Source organism: Agelaius tricolor, unplaced genomic scaffold (genome assembly GCF_023055355.1).
Source record: "Agelaius tricolor isolate 1412-34295 unplaced genomic scaffold, bAgeTri1.0.p SCAF_1, whole genome shotgun sequence".
NCBI classification, from domain to species: Eukaryota; Metazoa; Chordata; class Aves; order Passeriformes; family Icteridae; genus Agelaius; species Agelaius tricolor.
This window is the reverse complement of record NW_027269261.1, coordinates 74,555,905-74,576,335: the sequence shown is the minus strand read 5'-3', so window position 1 is coordinate 74,576,335 and position 20,431 is coordinate 74,555,905. Positions and strand designations below refer to the sequence as shown.

General features: G+C 42.5%; 1 protein-coding gene across 1 annotated transcript in view; it reads right to left on the bottom strand.

The window, feature by feature from the left end:
- Positions 1-16,024, bottom strand: part of LDAH (lipid droplet associated hydrolase) — a 117,583-nt gene extending 101,559 nt beyond the window's left edge. The window contains exon 1 of the mRNA XM_071440037.1: positions 15,868-16,024. The gene's annotated coding sequence lies outside the window, so the exon portion shown is untranslated. The remainder of the gene's footprint in view (positions 1-15,867) is intronic.
- Between the last annotated feature and the right edge of the window lie 4,407 nt (positions 16,025-20,431).

Below are 20,431 nucleotides of genomic sequence, written 5' to 3'. Positions count from 1 at the left end.
AAGACCATAGTAAAAACATATGAAGACATGCAGGTGCACCTGCAAACCAACACATGTATTTAGGTGTCTCCCTACTGATCCAGAAGCCACCTGCAGTCATTTTTTCAGACAGGAGCACCTGGAAATAGAGTTATCCACAAAGGGGAGATTATCTCTGCTGTAGGACCAATTCTTTTCATCTTTGGTTCAACTGACTCCAAAGTAAAATGCTGATAGTAAAGCTAAGTGAGCTTTGCAAGCATCGGGCTAATTATTTATGCCTCTTTCCTGATAACATATTTTAACTGCTCTATCCTACACTATTACTTGGACTTGACATTTTATTTCAAAGATAATTTGGAAATAACAAAATTTGATCAACACTTTAAGAGTGTTCAATAAAAGAGTTATCACAAACTCAGACAAGCACCATGTAATGTAATCAGAGTAATTAAATGGATATCTGGCATATAAACTATTCAATCACAAGACAGGACAAACAGGTTGGTGTACCTATTCTGAAGCAAGATGCTGTAGTGAAACATGCAATGATAACCACAAGGGCAAAGGTAACTTGCATAAAACAATGGTGATACCAAAATAAAGGAGAAAGGACAACTGCAGCAGATTTGACATAAAAGATTCCATAAAATCATAAGAGACACACCCCAAGGTGTTCATGGTCAAGGCTACTGTGAGGCCACTCTCTATCCTTTCTGGTAAGTTACAATGACATTGGAAAAAGCTACTCAGGAGAGTGGTGGAATTCCTGGAAGTGTTAAAAAATGTGTAGATGTGGCCCTTGGGGACATGGTTTAGTGATGAACATTGAAGTGCTGGCCTAACAGCCAGACTCTATGATCTTAGAGCTCTTTTTCAACCTTAACAATTCTATGATTGGAAACCATGCCTGGAAACTGCAAAAAAAGGCAACCACCATGGTTAGAGTGTCCAGGGAGCTCTAGGCCAGTCAACCTCATCTCAGTTCACAAAAAGTTATAAAAAAAATAAAATAATAAATCCCACTCGAAGTTGTACCCAAGAACATGAAACAAGCATTAATTTACCAATGATGTCTTTCAAGGATGAGTATTGGGCAATAATGTCCAATGTCTCCACTGAACACAGGACAGGAGCCACTCTCAGAAGGGTCCTGCAAAATGTCTGGGGGAGGAGGACAAACCAACTGAAACACTGGAGGGCAAGGCTGCTATCCAAATGGACCCTGACAGGCTGAAAAGGTGGGAACTACATGAAAGCCAAGGGCAAATAGAAAGTCCTGCACCAAGAGTTCAGCAACCCAATGCAGCAACACAGACTAGGGGCTCAAAAGCTAGGAAGTGGCTTTCCAAAAAAAGGCACAAATTATTGGAAAGCTGAAAATGAGCCAGTTATGAGCCCCTGTAACCATCAAGCTCGAGTGTATACAAGGCTGCACAAGGAATAGCCTGCAATCTTGGAATGTTTGTATCTCCTGCTGCTTGGCATTGGAAAGACTGCATCTGGAGAACTGTGTCTAGTTTTGGACTCCTCAGACAAGCAAGACATCAGTGTACTAGAGAAAGCCAATTAGATTATATGGATGCTGAAGCATGTGATGTATGTCCAAAGGACAAGGAAAAATAGTCAAAAGTTGCCGTGAAGGAAATTCCAATAATAAAGGTTTCCCCTACATGCACAATTAGGACTATCAAATAATGCAAGTTGCCCTGAAAGGCAGGACAGTCCCCAACTGGACAATGCTTTTAGCAATGTGACCTGCTTTGACCTTTTTGAGAAAGGACCTGGACTACATGTTAGGGATAACCTACAAAGTTGGATGCATGTAAATTCGTGATACTGGACTAGATACACCATAAAATGTCAATTGCAAGGATGCTGTTTATTAAAAACCACTGTAAATCAGTGGAGGTCTTGATGGTTAAGGATGAAAAGATATTTAAAGTCACGGCCATTTTCCAGCAGAAAAGGCAAGAAAGAGCACCCAAGGCACTATAGGCAGTTCTGGCTCAGCTGACTCCACAGGAAAAAATCACAGGAGCATGTATTGTGTAAGTTCCTCTGATCACATAAAGGAAGAGATGTCAATCAGAAAAAGAGACCAGTCTGCCACGAGCAAACGATGCTAAGCAATGCAACTGCCCTTAATTATAAAATACCTGGCCACAAGAATGAAAGAAAATATGTAAATGTAATGCACACTGTGTTATTTAGAATTTTGGCACTGTCTCCCACTGCATTCTCTTTTCTAGGCCAAGGAAATGCAGGCTGAATAAACTGACTTGCATATTTTGAGAAGTAACTGAACAAGCTTAAAAGATAATCAACAACTGTCTGTCAGCTGTCAAGTAATCTTGGGTCAATACTGGCACCTACAAAACTCAGGATTTTCATCAGAAACATACCTCCAACACTGAGCCCAGCTCTGTTCAAGCCCCTCACATCAAGAACACAAGAAAACTTGGGAGGGTCAAGTAAATAACTAGGCTAGAGGAAAAGCTTTATGAACTGTGCTTTTTCAGTCTCCCATGCTGCAATCAAATAGCAACCTAGAGCCATTTGAAGGAGACCTGCAAAAGCAGCATAGCCAAAGCTTTCTTTGCAATGGAAGATGGTAAAACAAGAGGCAACAGCCACAACTTGTGTCTTGACACTCCAAGGCATCATAAAAAACTAGTTGCTAAGAACACAATGGAATGTTTCTTGGAGGTTTTTAAGACTCAGCTGGACAAAATGGTAATTTTGATCTCAGCAGAAGGATGGACTAAGTTTTCTCCAGAGTTTTCCACAAATCAACAGTTTACAATTCTTATGGTCCTAAAACAGCAGAAAAAAATAAAGCAGGAGATAAAACAAGGATCTCAAACAAGTTTTCTAGTACCATAGTAAATGCAGAGTTTCATGAACATAGTCCATGACAATAACTAAGTATTTAGGTCAGAGAAAAGTAATCTAAATGAGACCAGCTCCCCAAAAATATAGGAAACTAAAGCAGATGTATTCTATTGATTAACTGTACCAGGTTAAATAAAAAAGAAACCCTGCCCTAATACGTGATTTTATGTGACTATGTAAAAGAATAACTGGAAAAATAGCAAGATTCCTTCAGCTGCCTTCTACACTAAGGCTCTGACAATTTCTACATTACTCCCACAGGAGAATCATCTAGACCCGACATAAGCTCTTTGATCTGCAGACTGGAACCTACAGGCTCATAGCTAGGAACTAGAAAGGGACAGAGTGACCTGGTAAGAAAACTGCAAAGAGGAACAAGGGAAGTGGGGATTTCATGATGTGAGAGATGAGCTATGACATGACACATGATGTCCAGATCTCATCAAAGATTTATCTGGACAAACAACAAACAATGGATGCCAGATTTTCTCAGGGAAAACAATAAACACAGGCCAAATTCTTTGCAAGCTGTTGTGACATCAGTCACAAATCTTGACCAATTCTGTGTAAGAAAAGCAGCAGCAGCCAGTAGCACATAAAAATGAAACATTTCTTCATTGTACTTTCCAGCACAATTCTCTGTCAAAGTTGTATACGAGTCCCTTTCACACTAGCTCTGAATTAATAAATAAAACTGTTAGGCATTATTTGTAAAAATGAACAAAGCTAAAAAATTTACACTGCAGACACATCAATCGAAGCAACATAGTTATACAAAATAACACTGCTTTCCTCTAAAACCAGTGAAGCAATTAGGAAGCCTTGTTTTTAGTGATCACTTGATGAGCTTGCAATACAATGCCTTCCCTTTGTTTTGTTCCTGTGTCATTCCCCCATGCCACTCCCTCAAGGAGTAAAACTGCTGGGAGAATTTCACTGAAGACTGTGTAAAAATATCAGTGACACGTGGAAATGGGGCACAAATTACTCATGTTTAGGGTTGTAATGATAAAAAGCTGAAGTGCAAAATGAAAACTGGTATCACTTCTCAAGTCTGAAAGTAGTTCATAGACAACATATGGGGGACTGTGCAAAGACTTAAAGAAGGAGAAACTTAGTTTAAAAACTGTATCTACCTGCAAGACCTTGTAACATGATATTACCATTAATAATCTTGTAGCAATGACCAAGAAAGTGTGCACAGTCCCAGAGTTAGAAATGCAGGGAAAATAGCCTCTGGGTATTCATTTTGTACCAGACAAGGTGCACATGTCACCGCCAAACATTATAAAAGCAATTATTGAGACAGCTATTCATCAAAGCAGGACAGGATTCACAAATCAAAAATTGTTAGCTTGGAAAGATCCATTTGAGGACTCAAATCAGGAAGAGATGGATTCCCCACCAACCTTATTCCAAAAAGGTGCTTTGCTCTGAAATAATTTGAAAGAGTTTTGGACTTAGAGAATCAAGAAATTGGAAAACATTTTCAGATCCCACAATGATACATTGGTGTGGCACAAAATTATTCAACAGATAAGATGATCAAAACCCTGGGAAAATGGATTAGGAAGTACTCTTGGCCTTGATTTCCTTGCTGCTCTCAAGAAGGTGAAAAAGCAAATGAAAGACTTCCATGGGGATCAGGCACACTTATGAACCTTTATGAAGCCTTTATGAAAGCAGCCACGCCTCTGAAAGCATCAACTGGTGGTCCACAGCACTTAACAGTCGGCAAGCAGATATGTTTCACTATGGCTCTGGCAACAACACTCTAAGTTTGATGCCTGGTCTCTTTCTCTTTTGGCAATCACAGACCTTCAGCTTAACAAAGGTCACAAAACTCCAGTTATGCTTGCCCAGTGCTCCAAGAGCAGAGTCCATGTCCTTTGTTACCAGCTAGATCAAAGCTCCTCCATTTGCCATCAGAATTAAACACTTGGTTAGAAACACAGAACACTGGAGTGAGAGCGAGCATGGAGGAATCTCTGAGAAGTTACCCTGGTGTGGCCAAGGGTCCCTGAGGCTTCACACAATACCAGACACCACAAATGTATCCAAAAGAACAAGACAGGACTTTCTAAAAGTGGAGTATGTTTTATCAAACACATTTCAGGATACAGTGGAAGAGGTCCTTTGTATCATGACTCACTATTCTATTTAATCACAAGATGGTAACTTTCACTTTTTCAAAAGCAAACTGGTTCTGAACTGTTGAGAGCTACCAACATGAAAATGACCCCAAATGAGTAAACATTTTTTGTCTTGGTTTGTTTTTTCTTAAAGTAACTTCATAAGCAAAATCAAGGTTGGGAATCCCACAGATTACAAGAAAGTGGTAGCTATTCTCCCAGCAAATTCCCAATTTCCCAGTCAATGCACAGGCCTGATGATAACACTAAGAATGTCCATTGTTAGCTTGGAAAGATCCATTTGAGGACTCAAATCAGGAACAGATGGATTCCCCACCAACCTTATTCCAAAAAGGTGCTTTGCTCTGAAATAATTTGAAAGAGTTGCTCTGAAATAATTTGAAAGAGACCTAAAATGAAATGAGCAAGACAGCTGCTGCTTAACGAAACAAATCTACTCTAGGAAGTAATGATAGTTTCATTTGCATGAAAGCAAAGAGGATGGCTTCATTTGGTGTAGTATGAAGCATTTTCCAGAACACAAAGTGGGATTTTGGGAAACCTTTTAGTCTCAAATGAAGAAAAAGCTGCTCATTTGTACGCACTATTGAAATTTACTGGTGAAATAAAACAACTTTAAAGATCTCTTTCCCTCCAAATACTGCAGTAAAGTACTGGATCCAGAGAAAAACCAGGGCTTTTAAAACTGAAATCTCACAGGGGAATAAACAGAAGGTAGTAGACATGAATAACATGTAGGTATAATAAATATACTTTATATTCTGAGACTAAACTGCAATGTCAGCAAAAAACCTCAGTCAAATAGAGTATCTACGTGAAAGAACATAAAAAGCTGCTGCTGAAGTACAATGTCTACATGGTAAGAAAGGTTTCCAGGGAAAAAACAAAACTATGCCAGTATAATAAAGCCTCTATTCTGGCCTTATTATCAAGCAGTGCAAGATAGCCTGGGAGCGCAGTCCTCAGGGAGGCAGGGTGCCCGAAAGCTAGGCTAGCTCGAGGCCGATCGCCGCGGGCTAACCCCCTTAGCAAGCTCGGTGATTATCAGCCCTTTAGTGATTGAAAGCTCTCTTAGGATCTCAGCTCCTGCTTGCTAGGGTAGGTAGCCCTTGGCTTGAGGCTGCAGCAGACGGCGAGAGAGGAGAAGGGAGCGCCTTGGGGTTCCACAGCGATGTTTATTGGGGCAGTCTGTGAAGGGTGCCAGCGACAGCTCTTCTGTCGAATGGGCTAAAGTAGGCCCCTTTTATAGGGTTAAGGGGAATCCAGACTTGACCAATAGTAAGGGTTAAGTAACATAGCCTATAGGGTTACAGAGATAAGCTTTGGGGCGGGGGTCAGGGAGACAGGAACTTATGTTGCTGTCTCAGCAGTTCCTATTGTTTGATTCTCCATGGGGCCTTAGCCAGGTCCATGGAATTTACTACAACTCCACTTTCTGTTTTTAGAAAAAAAGTGTTCGCTATAGTTCTTTTGAAACAGTGAACGAGGCATGAGAACATAGCTAACACACTAACAACTACAAGGAGAATCCACAACATTCCCTTAACCAAAGATGCAACCCATCCTGTTAATCCCCACTGCCCGAAAAGTTCATTGACCCAGTCTGGGATTCTCTCTACTTTCAAGTCCTTCACGAGATCTTTCAGTTTCTGGATGTTCGCATGGATGGATTCCGAGTGTGAAGAGAGGTTGAAGCCGCACATCCCTTCGAAGTCTTCACAGCCGTGTCCATGGGCAAGCAGCAGGAAGTTGATTGCTGCTCGATTTTGGAGAGAAGCATGTCTTGTGGTCTCTTCTTCCTTTAAGAGATCACTCAGGGCTGCAGATGTAGCGTTAGCTTGTTTACTGAGCCAGCACCTGAGGTGATTGATTTCACTGAGGGCTTTAGCTGCAGCTACCCAGGGTAAGAACAGGGAGACAGCAATCTTTTTTGGTTTGTTCCAATCGTATAATTTAGGATCACATTTTCATCAAATTCCGTGTAGGACCTTTTTTAGCTTTTGATTTGCTTTCTTTTTTCCAATTATGTAACAGGGTGATGTTTGGAGTAAGGGTAGAAAGTTTTCCAAGGGTACAGGGACCTCCCTGGAGTCAGGAGGGGATCCCAGCCCATACTCTGTCACCACAGATGAGAAACATTCCCTTGGGTAATACTTTGGGATGGAGAGAGGACACAGAAATCACACGAGCCGTGTAACTGCACCAATCGTGAGAGTTATAGGCTTTGTTAATTGGTGATATCTCTTTTCGATATGTGTTTTTGTTCTGGTCAATTTCTGGCCAATTGTTTTTTGGACATCTAAAGTAAAATTTGACACAATATGTGGCCTTGGAGGACCCCAACAGATCTAATTCTTGGGGTTCCTCTTGAGCATCGGGCAAAATTTTTGTCCACTCGTCCCAAGTATCAGCCACATTGGGTCTCTTACCTGTGGTGTGGAGGATCTCTGAGTTATAGACAGGCCAGTCATCTGCTACAAAGGGAATTCCTACTGTGTGGAAAGTGGGTTATCAATGCTTCCCATGGACAAGCATATGTTGTCCTGTTTTAATGTTTTTGCTAGGGTTACCCAAACATTATGGCTAGGCTGTGGGCTAATCCAGCCGAAGGCATGCGGTACGGTGAAGAACATCCAGGCAGCAGTGAGGACAGCACCAACGGAGATATTTTTCATCTTTGGGCAGGAATAGGGCTTCTGATAGGGAATATAAGCAGAATTTGTTATCTTTATGATCAGAGGGATTTCTCCCTTGTTCTTTTCTCTGTTCCCCTCCTCCCCCCCTTTTTTTTAATTTCCAAGCTACACTAAGGGAGGAGGAGTGGGTAGAAGGCTAAGGGGTTTTAAAAGGTTAGAAAGAGGGAATAATAGGGTTTTTTTGAAATACAAAAAAGGGTAACAACACATAATTCAGAGAACACTTTTGTGTTAAGGCTATCTAACATCTGCTTGATGCAGCAGAATGTTATTTAGTTTTCAATTTTGTCTGCTGTCTTGTGATGGGGCGGTCTGTTCTTGTGTTTGTGGGTATTCAGCGACGTCTTCGTCTCCAGGCAGAGCTGGTTTGGTTTTGAGGTGGTCTTGTGTTTGCCTCAGGAGAGTTCTTGTCCCCGTTTGCAGGAGTAGTGTTTGCAGTGCCTAGGTATGGTTTTATGTTTTTTCCTGGGTACCACCTCGGACCGGATGGTAGTGGCACACACGCATATCCTCTACCCCAGGTAATCAACTGGGGTAAGGCCCAGAAATTTGGTGTGTTTCAGGGTCCTTCACGAGCACCGGTGGTTTCTCAGTGAGCTTTGCTTGGGTGATATTTGCAAAGTGGCGAAGTATTGGTGGGTCAGGCTCTGATGCTGTGCAGTTCAGGAAGTTGATGACATAGAGAGCCTTGCAAAGTCTTTCCACTGGAGATATGATTCTCGTGTCTCTGTTCTGTTGATCGAGGACTCTTTTGAGGGTTTGATGTGTCCCTTCCACGATGGATTGTCCTGTGGGGTTTGCAGGTATGCTGGTCTTGTGTGCTATGCCCCATTGATTGAAGAACTCCTTCAACTTGCAGGAGGTATAGGCAGGTCCATTATCTGTTTTAATCTTCTTTGGTACTCCCAGGGCAGGAAAGGCGAGGAGAAAGTGTTTTATTGTGTGCAGTGTATTTTCTCCTGGATGTGATGATGCAAATACTGCTCCCGAAAACGCATCGACTGATACATGCACATATTTTGACCTTCCAAAAGGTGCGAAGTGAGTTACATCTGTCTGCCACAGCTGGCAGCTATTCAGACCTCGGGGATTGACTCCCGTCCCCATAGATGGTATCTGATAGTTTTGACAGTTCGGACATGTAGCAACAACAGCCTTTGCCTGATCCTTTGAGAGCTTTGAACATTCTCATAAGGGCAGGTACGTTTTGATGAAAAAACGCATGTGACAACTTTGCCTGGGCAAAGATTAGCAGTTTCTGCTGCCATTGCTAATGCAGCCACTCTTCTGTTACCTTCTGCAACAAAACCTGGGAGGTCAGTGAGTGACCTCACATGCATTATATGGTAAGGTTGCTTTCTGTGGGAGATCAGGTGTATCAATTTAGAGAGCGGTTGGTACAACTTTGGATTGGAAACCTCTTTGAGCATGTTCTGCTCTCATAGCTATCCCAGCAACATAAGCTGAATCTGTGACCAGACTGAAAGGTTCGTTTTTAAATTTGTCAAAGGCTCTGACAACAGCTAATTCTGTGATCTGTGGAGATCCCTCCACTATTTGTATGTCAGATTCCCAATTTTGTGTTTGGGGGTCTCTCCATGTAATCACTGACTTGTGGGAAGACCCTGAGCCATCTGTGAAGAGGGTTAGAGCTTTGAGAGGTTTTCTACTTTGGATTCGTTTTGGAATCAAATGGAAGGTTACATCAGGGTTAAAAAGTTTGTGTTTTGGGATCTTAACTGAAGTTTGACCCGTATAGCTATCTAGGGCAAACTGGAGGCTTTCATTGGTCTGGAGCAAATCCTCAAAGTCTGTAAGAGTTATTGGTAAGTATATGCATTTGAACTTACAACCTGAAAGCGTGGAGGCGAGTCCTAGCCTTTTTTATTAAATGTGCTATGACCTCCTGGTAGGTAGTAAGTGTCTTTGTAGGCTGGCTATTTGTAAAAATCCATTCCAATATCAACAAAGGGTCTCGAAGCTGGGAGTCCCATTGGAAAATCAGTCCATGGAATCCAGGTGCTTTTCCCAGGATGATGAACTGGAAAGGCAGGCTGGGCTCAAAGCGATGGGCTTTGCGTGAAGACACGGCTTCCTGGACTTTGGTGGTGGCACCTCTGGTTTCTGCCATGAGAGTGCAGGGAGAGTCCAGGTCCCTAGGCCCATGAAGAAGATTGAACAGGGGAGCAAGGCCCTCTGTTGTAATTCCTAGCAGTGGACGTACCCAGTTGATGGATCCGCACAGGCTGTGTAAGTCTCTGAGGGTTTTTGGGTCGTCGTTTATGGTGAGCTGCTGAGGTACGATGGTCCTTTCCCAGATCTGGACTCCAAGGTAAGTCCATGGGTTGGTGTACTGTATTTTATCCTTACGAATCTCCATTCCTGCCTTTTCTATGGTTTCAATAGTCTTTTTAACTGTTTTGTCCAAGTAAGCTTTATCTGAAGCACACACCAGGATATCATCCATGTAATGGTGGATGATAGCGTCTGGAAATAATTTCCCAACGGGAGACAGGATGTGAGCCACGTACCACTGGCAAATAGTGGGTGAGTTTTTTAGGCCTTGAGGAAGATAACACCAATGATATCTTTTGAGTGGAGCCTCTTTATTTAGAGAGGGAACGAAGAAAGCAAACCGTGGTGCATCCTAAGGGTGCAGAGGAATGCTGAAGAGACAGTCCTTAAAGTCTATGATAGCAAGTGTCCAGTCTCTAGGCAGCATCGATGGGGAGGGCAGGCCAGGCTGGAGGGGGCCCATGTCCTCGTTCACCTCGTTGATTCTGTGAAGGTCGTGGAGGAGCCTCCACCTGTTTGTCCCAGGCTTTGGTAGAACAAAGACTGGAGAGTTCCAAGGGCTATCGGACTCTACTATGTGGCCTTTTGCGAGCTGTTCTTCCATGAGGGTGTTTAGGGCGCACAGCTTGGCTTTAGAGAGGGGCCACTGTTCAATCCAGATTGCCTTGTGGCATTTCCAGGTGAGACGAGGTGTTTCTGGCAGCGCGCGTGCCTCAGTGGCCCCGATTAGAAATCCTGAGTGGGAACACGTAGGGAAGCTCCCCACAGGGATAGAACCTCTCTGCCCCAAAGGGTGATGGGGGCCCTTATCACAAATGGGCGGATGGTTGCCAGCTTGCCTTCAGGCCCTTCAACGAGGATGTTGTTCTTGCTTCTCATGGATACTGTAGCTCTGCCTTATGGAACTCATGTTGCTGTCTCAGCAGTTCCTATTGTTCGATTCTCCATGGGGCCTTAGCCAGCTCCATGGGATTTACTACATGCCAGGTCTCCTCTGACCAACAAATTTCAAAGACAGTAGACTCATGTCAAGAGTATCTTGTAAATAAACTTTCCCAGAAAGTCAAAGGGAGAATAAATCACTTTGGAATGGATAGCATGAAAAAAATTGTCACAAATATAGTAAAATTTGCAAAGTATGCAACTTGTTTATTAGAATTATGTTGATCATCAGTATTTTGGGAGGCAGTGGGCAAAACTGAAATGCAACACCACGATTACAGACTGGGTTAAAACTTGCGTGAAGTTAGAGGTGGGATCATGAACAAGAACCCATCATGCTTGTGTTTGGATATAGAAAAAACATCCCTGGCCTCTAAACTTCAGCACAAATCACCACACAAACCAAAGCATGTTCAAAAGTGAACAGTTATGTGAATTATGGGAAGAAGACATGGCCTTTTACAGGGTATTGCTTCAAAGGAGAGAGAGAAATATCAAAATATGCTGGAAAAAGAAAGAAAAAAAAAAAAGAGTGAAGGAACAGGTTAGGTTATCAAGGACACATGGACAAGAAGAAACTGAAAACAGAATTGAGAGAGAGGAAACATTCATGCAAATAAGCCTGCTTGTGGTCTAAGAGTTTGGGAAAAAAAACTTGCCCACTAAAAAAAGATGATGCTTCTTTACCATGTGGTTCCTACTATTCCTAGGGAAAATGAGAACTTTTCAAAAGAAAAAAAAAATGCCAAAAAACTATTTGGCTCTTCAACCATATATTCTATACTCATATTTTTTCTCCTACATCAAAAGAACTACAGGTCCCACATTTCTGTTGGGCAGATGTTTAAGTAATACAGGTAACCTGCCTAAGATTCAATGAAACATAAAAATGCAGCAATTTAAAGTAACAGCAACCTACGTATTCACTGACACCACAGCTCTCAGAAGTTAAGCATTTGAAGAAACATCCATCTTTCAGCAGCAATAATAACAGGCAAAAGCAGAAAAAAGCAAATCTCTTTCACCTGATGTTTGATAACTCCTTTTCCTCCTCCTATCAGAATAAGATTCACCACTTCATGGAGAGCACTACCCTTTCTTTTGTCTTGTCAAGCAATGCAAAGTTCAAAGAGCATAATGAATACTAGCAAGAAGCAAATATCAAATTTTAAAAAAAGTCCACAAGTACAATTTAAAAAAAAAGTCCACAAGTAGCATCACACTACCCTTGATCTGGCTTCCCCCATCTTTTCCTATGCTGTTCAGCATAAATCTTCCCACAGAACTATCCCTTATTTCTTTGTTTCTTCCATATTCCCATGTTAGTTATTCTCCTTTAACTAAAAATATGCTCCAAATTCTGAACACCTTTTTCTTCTCATTTTATTATTTCAACTTGTGTATGTTCTTACATCAACTGTTTATCCCACCTTCAGCTTAGTTCTCCAGCTGCTGCTGGTTTTCTTGCTTTCTAATGAGGACAAACAAGAATTAGTCAAAATCCCATCAACTCACAGTAGACCAACTTACTAGTCACAGCTGCATTCTCAGTAACCTCTCAACCCATGCTTGCTGCTTACCACCTCCTCATGTTTCCTGCAGCAGCTGTACATTCTGATACTCATCCACTCACCCAAACAGGTTAGGAAGGCACTGCAAGCAGAGACATGAAAGCAAACTATACAGAGCTCTGTGCAAAGGACACAGAAGTCAAACAGGAGAAGCAACGATCAGAAGACATGAGTAACAGCAGCATTAGATCCCTTTCCAAGTCACTACAGCAATATGTCTGTACTACTGATGTGAGGCCTGGAGTCCGAGTCCTTCCCAGTAAGAAGCACTGGCTCTGCTCATCAGGAGAGCAGGACAGGGAACTGAACAGCCAGGCTGGACACAGTGGTGCAGGAGCCAGAAGGTTTCTCCAGAACCAGTGCTGCAGGAAGGCCCACACATCCCAGAGCTCGGACATACAGACCTACTGTCCCAGTCACAAGAGGATCCAAAGACAATTCACCATGCTGGGAAAACTGCAGCTTGCTCCTCACCACACCAGTAACCCCTGAAATTACTCTATTACAGCATTTTGCACAAGAGCCCAGCTCCTCCCATCAAGATAACTCTGCTAAATCCTGATAACTCATGACTTTGAACAAATACATACAAGAACAAAGCCTGTGCTCATCACAGCTTCAAATAAAAATCTAATTATCACCTGATACTCATTCCAAATCTCAGACTCTGCGAAAAGTCTGTATGGCAAGTGCTTTGGCTTTTTTTTAAAACTAAAGATTTGAATAAATAATTGGTCTAAACAAAAGACAATGGGAACAGAATCTAAACGGAAGCTAGAGATGAGATGGAAAAAGGAAAGAACCAAGTGAACAGCATGGTAGCAGCAGGAGGAAGCAAAAATACTCAAGAAAGAAACAAGGATAATGATGAGAGAAATCCTGCCAAACCTGAAGTTGTAGCATCACTGGTTAGACATTGTTCTGGCACATCAGCATTACCTAACATATGGTAACAAGGTGCTGTCACACTACATGAGGTGGTTGTGCAACCCCATCGAGCTAAACAAGCAGTTCTCATTCATTTCACCAGTGATTATGTACTCAGGCTCGTATTCAGTGTGAAAACTGCCATTTGTTTCACACTTAATTGTTCTTTAAGCTCAGACATTTCATATTACATGGTTTTTTTCCTATTATGAATATTTTTTTACCAGAATGATTTACTTCCCCCAGTATAAGTTGTTTACAAGCCTCACAAGACATCTAAATGTCATCATTCAACATGTAAACTGGTATCCAATGTTGTCAAACATTTCAGTGTCAACACAGCAGTTTGTCAGTTGCAGAAAAAACAGTCACATTGCTATTAAGAGCATGCCTGAATTAAGTAAGGGAAAACTACCTGTCCTTCATATCCTGCAAACATGTTTTCTGTACAAATGCATACATAGCATGCTCTAAAGCTGAAACCTTGAAATTCTGATTCTAATACTCAATAAAAATAAGCTAGACATCATCCAAAACTGGGACCACCCCTTTTTCCAGACAAGGTGCCCTCATTACAACAAACCACAAGAATGGGAAAATAAAGTTTCATTTAAAAGAAATCAAAGCTATCAACTAAAAACAAATAAAAAACAGCACTGAAAACAATACAATTAGGAAGCTGTAGGGTAAATCTTGTCAAATTTACTGACAAGTTCTTTGGCTTGGCCAGTCATACTGGAAATTTTGTTTTACCATTACTCATACACAATTTATTGTAATTGTCCTTGTGAATCAAATGAAATAGATAATGCTATGTAGAAGTAGCAGGAAGTGTGTCAAAAACTAACAGATGTTAGTGAGTTAGTGGATTTCTGGCCCACAGAAGTCCTTGAGGCTGGATGTTTGGAAAACCAGAGCTACCTATGAGTCAAAGGCAAGGATGCGTTGATGGGGAAATCCACAGTGGCTCTTTAAGACCTCAGCACATCTATTCCAGAAAGTTCCTGGACTGCACCTTATTGCAAGTTGAGTGGATACTCAGAGTATCTGAACTACATAAGGAAGAACTATGCATGCTTGCCTGTCTCACAGTCATTGGCTTAGTGTACTGTCCAAGATTCATAAAAAATCACTGACTTTGACTGCTTTGATATAAACCTTGTAGTAATTCCATGATGGAAGGTATAAAGTCTTAGTGTCGCCGCTTACCCAGGCATGTAAACGTGTGACCACTTCCCTCATTGACATCATAAGCAAATGTCACAAGAAAATAGGAAGCTGTAGTAATCACAATTAGTAACTGAAGGCTTCAGTCTCTGAGGCACACGGGATACAGATTCATATCCAGATTCTGACACAGACCCATGTGGAGGGACTCCCAGGCCTTAACTGGGCACCATAAGGTCCCAGAGGGCCAGGAGTATTCAACACCTAAAAAAATAAGAGTCTGCATCACTCAAGTCATTCAAGGCTTTATTATTATAGCTATGTCTCAAGAAAATAAGCTGTTTCTAAATTTTTGCAATGCAAAAAAAAACTTACCACTAAGAAAGCTCTCATCAACTGTCATGCCTCAAATAGCCCTTCATTATTACCTTAATTTCTTTCACTGCACATTTCCATTCCAGCATTTACTTGTTTCCTGAACCTGCTGCTCACCCTGTCTGGCACAGGCACCTCTTCTCCTATGTAGTAAATACAGGCATGAAGGTGGGTGATGACAGGGATGACGCCCCAGAACCAGCAGTGACAGCAAACCTGGCAGACAGCAGGTTTGGAAAGAGGGCGTGAGCCTGCAGGACGCCCTGCTTTTCTGAACCAGTACCTCCATTAAAATACACCTCTTTCCACTTAAAAAAATCTCATCTCACTTCTAGCTTTTAAGAATTTATAATCTTATTTTCCTCTTTTCCTATTTATAGGCCCTTCAGGTCACAGACTTTTCCCTCGTTTCTTGTTTTATAACACGCCACCAAGATAACAAGCATCACTCAGCTCTGAGAGATGCTTCACAGGAACAAGCGCTAACACACAGAAAAAAACACCACAAATAGCATCACCTCAGTTATTTTCTGCAAAGGAGACACCACTTAGGACTCGTTTCATGAAGTCTCCTCCATGACAAAACAAGTCAAGGGAGCACGCACGAAGCGTTTCTTTCGGCATGGGATGTGTCAGTCCATCCTCAAGCGCACGCCTAGAGATCACCAGTTATTCGCTGCAACGGGTCCGTAACAGAGCTGACACCCGACACAGCTGGGCTGGCGGCACCTCCCTGCTGGGCGAAGCTGCGGGTCAGCCCCGCACGGCGGCGGAGGGGGACGGCCCGCGGGCTCGGGGCGGCTCTCGGCCCCGGCACAGGGACAGGGGAGGCAGGGGAGGGCAGGGCACGGCCGCTGCGACACTCACCTTCCCCGTTGGCAGGCTCCCCGGCTCCCGGCACGGCGGCGGCCGGCGCTGTCTCTGCCGACACCGGGCGGAAGCAGCGGGCGAGGAGGGGCCAGGCCGCTCCTTCCGCCGGGGCCGCGGGGCGCGCTGAGGGCGGGCCCGACCCGCCCCCCGCCGCCCGCCGCCCGCGCCGTGAGGGCGGCGGCTACGACCCCCCTGAGGCAGGGGACCAGCCTTACTACCCAGCCCTTCCGACCCTGCCCTTCCTAGCCAGCCGTACTCACCTGGCCTCAGGCGCCCGCCACCCGCTTGGGAATGGCAGGAGCAAGAGGGGAGGTCATCCCGGGACGCGCGTCTCGGGGGTTTCCTCCTGCCTGTCATTCACTCTTTCTCACAGGTCACGGTTTCTTTGGGAATTCTGGCAAAGGAGAAAATGAATAGGTAGTTTTAAAACAGCAAAATGAGCTGGGGTGCCTAAAAAATGGCAGAGAAGGAGGTAGCGAAGTGCAGGGTTATCCTTCAGTATGTTTGAAGGCTGGAATTGTAGAATCACCAAGGTGGAATAATCCGGTCCAACCATCAGTCCTCTGCTGCTGCTGCAACCCCAAAACCACTAAACCACATCAACCCAGCACCAGATCCAGACACCTCCTAAACATCCCCAACGGTGGTGACTCCACCACCTCCCTGGGTAGCCTAATCTAATATCTGACAACTCTTACAGTGAATTTTTTTTTTTCTAGTATCTAATCTGGATCTCCCCAGTCCGTTTAAGGCCATTTCCTCTGGTGCTCTCACTGTAGGCATGGCAGAAGGGACCATCACCTTCTGTCAGGTGGTTTTAGAGAGCAAAGAGGTCATCCCTTAGCTCCCTCAGCTGTTCCTCATGATACCTCATAATGTTTTCCAGACCTTTCACATAAGCCTTGTTGCTCTTTGCTGAAAATACTCTAGCACATCAATGACCTTTTTAAAATCAGGGGCCCAAAACTGAGCACGCTACTGGAGGTGCAGTCTCACCAAGGCCTAGTCTGGCTGGCAACATTGTTCTTGATATGGGTCAAGATGCCATTGGCCTTCTTCGCCACCTGGGCATGTTCTTGGCTCATTTTGAGCTGGCTGTCATCCAGCATCACCAGGGATGTTTCCCTTAGCTGCATCTAAGTGAGGAAACTGGACCAGAGCACCTGGACTGTTGCAAGACACTAAAGTGCACACATTCCTCCCCACTTAAATTTTTTTTTTAAAAAATGATGTTTTGAGGATCAACTTGCAAAAGAACACCATGCAACTAGCAAGAGGACAGGAGGACATAGTCTTAAGTTGCGCCAGGGGAAGTTTAGGTTGGACATTGGGAAGAAATTCTTCACAGAAAGGATGATTAGACCTCAGAGTGAGCTGCCCAGGGAGGTGGTGGAGTTACCATCCCTGGAGGTGTTAAGGAAAGACTGGGCATGACACTGTGCCATGGCCAAGTTGACATGCTGCTGTTAGATTGGACTCAATGATCTCAGAGGTCTTTTTCAACCTAATTGATTCTGTGATTCTGTGAAGATAATAAAAGTAGCCGTAAATTTTTTCCCTAAGCACCAGGAACCTGACACAGAGTCTGCATGCCTGCTGGGTAAGGTGTGAGAGGAGCGCAGAGAAAATGTAATGAATAAACTAAACCCCCTGCTGATCAGAGAGGAGCTCAGGGAGGTTTTCATGCTAAAATGCTGCTTTTTGGGTAGAAGTGTTGGAAGAGATGTTTCCAGTAGAAGCCAGGGTAGCAGGTAAATTGAATAGTAACTGAGGGAAAGGTAAGTCCAGCAGTAGGAAATCATGAGAATCAGCTCATTGACCACTTACTCTAAACAAACTCTCAACTCAAATGGAGGAAAGAATTGTGCATGTGGACTAATTATCATGAGAAACAAGGGTTATAACTAGCATATAAGGGGTGTGAGTGCTAATTAATGAAAAAATTGTGTAATGCTAATGGCATTGTTGGCTAAAACATATAAATAATGTAAAGTTTTGATGATTGGGGAGCCAGCCTTTTGTGTCTTACAAGCTCCTGACTTTGCACAAACTCGAAACAAAAATTGGAATACTTCACCTTAGTGTGTGAATTGGTGGTGTGCACTGGTGAACAAGCTCAATGAGATAAAGATTACAACCTTCAGATGGCTGGATACTTGGTAGAAAGATAGGGTAGAAAAGAAAGGTTAGGAATTGATTATCATCTTATTCAATGGATTGTGTAACAGGTAGGACTTAAAAGGAGTTTGTCTGAAGGTCAGTACTGTTCAACACAGGTATAAATAATCTGGAAAAAGGGGCGGACACTGGAGTAGTAAAATCTGTTGTTCACACTGAGTTATTTAGGTTTAAGAAAAATTGTCAGGTTGCAGAAGGACTTCTTGATTCCTACTGAACAATAAAATGATGGACATGTTGACATATGAGATAAAGAATATAGGAAAAGAGATAAAGCTGAGTGTCTAGATGCATTATAAAGCCTTGTGCTTCCACAATAAGGTAATATTTAGCAGCCATTGGGAAGTGAATGTCATGATTCTTACTCTGTGTTATGGTGACATGCTCTCTGCTTGGACAGGGACTGCAGTTCCTATCTCTCAGAAGGGGTACAGTAACTACAAAAGATATGGAAAATGTGACAAAATTTTTCACAGATCTGAAATTCCTCCACATAGTAAGTAGAAAGTAAAATGGAAATTGGAAGACAAGCTAATGGGAAAAGTAGCTTGGGGAAATAATGGCAATGGTTTGTGAAACCAAGTTGAATGGACAGTGATTCCTCATTTTAATTTCTAATGCAAAACCTTTGGAAAACAAATTAGGCTAATAGGCAGCAGTCTCAAAACAAAAAGTATTTTAAGTAGTCTTAAACTTCATTGGAAGTGTCACAGATTCCTAAAATTTCACTGGAATTTGCAAAAAGATAAGGCAGATTTATGGAAAGAAAATCTATCAGGGACTGTTAAACATGAGAATACTCTTTAAAGGCTCAGGTAGCCCTAAGAGCTCTCACTCTGCCAGAGTTTGCCCCAGGGAAGTAGCCTGATGTACTTGCCCTTTCCTTGGAACAACTGTTGGAGGCTGTCAAAGACAGAATGGACTTTTGGCCTGATCTGATACAGTTTTCATGTTCCTATTTGCAACTAACATCACCTTTTTTCTGAGATTCACATCAAATCCTTCAGGTCATTTCTTATTCCAGAACTCAGTTTGTCTAATGTGCAAATATATAAAAGAACCACTGAGGTGCTTGATGTATTGTTGATCAGAGTACATTTTATTAAACTGTTTATAAAATTGGTTTGTCAGCAGCAGGTTAGCTCATGTGTGATATTAAAATAATGAATGCATGTATTTCTTTTGATATGAGCAAGAGTTGGTAAGTTACTGTGGTGAAGTCACAGAAAGCTCTTTCACTTTGCACTTTGCCCTGGTCTGTGAGCTAAGGGAAACTTTAGGTAGGAAAATGTCATTATTCCACATCTCCTTGGAAAAAAATGAACTTGACATAGTGTTGATTTTCTCATTGTGCCTAATAGTGTGAGTACATGCAGATCTTGTGCCTTTGAGTTATGTTCATATCATAAATGGCAGCAGTAACATTTTTGTAGGTATTCCTGTATTATAAGACTAAAAAATACAACTGCAAGGCTTTGGAATCAGAAGTTTGAAGGTTGTATGTATGATCTATTTTATATACATATGTATATATGTATATAATACTGGTTTCAGGTGCTTTTTTTTTTTTTAATATATAAAGTCACAGTACAGCAAACACAAAACTTTGAGCATGTGAATGATCCAACATAGAACAATGGTCCCAGAGTTTCTGGACATGCATAGGCTTGCTTAAACAAACAGTATCCTGAAAAACAGTGATCTTAAAGGGGCTCACATGCATAAAAATTCTGGTAGATCAGGGTGGAATACAATAAATACATTTAAGGGCTCCTTTAATTCAGGCATAGGGAAAAAAAAATTATGTTATGAAAACTTGGGGTAGCACTTTATAAGGTCAGATTTTCATGAGTATTTGGCATTACTTCCCTGGTTATGTTTTTACTGATACATGAAACAGGACCAGTGAGTGTCCTTTAGTGCTGAACCACTGGTTGTTCAGATTGGTCAAGCATTGCCCTGTTCTGGGCCTGTGAACACTCTGATGAACAGTCCTGGGTGCATTCAACAGCGTGGACTTGCACCAGAAGCCATGTTAAGTAGTCAGGATTAAAAAGCCTCCACCAAACATTATGTTTTTCACCTCATGTGGTCTTCCAGAGCTGTTCTAGCAGCCTTTGCATTCTCAACCAGCCCATGCCATCACACTGCATCCAGCCCACATTTTGTGAAACGGAGAAGTCACCCTGGAGGGCTGCAGTACAGTCTTTGTATTTTTCAGGCATTTATGAATGAAAAAACCCCTACACAACTATAACAATATAACAACTTTGTCTAATGGCCGCAGTGGTACCACCTAGCTCCAAAAAAGAACGGAGCCAAGTACTAGCAAGTGTAGATGTGACCAGGCTGCATGCCTTGGATGGCTAAGGGTCTCTGGTGC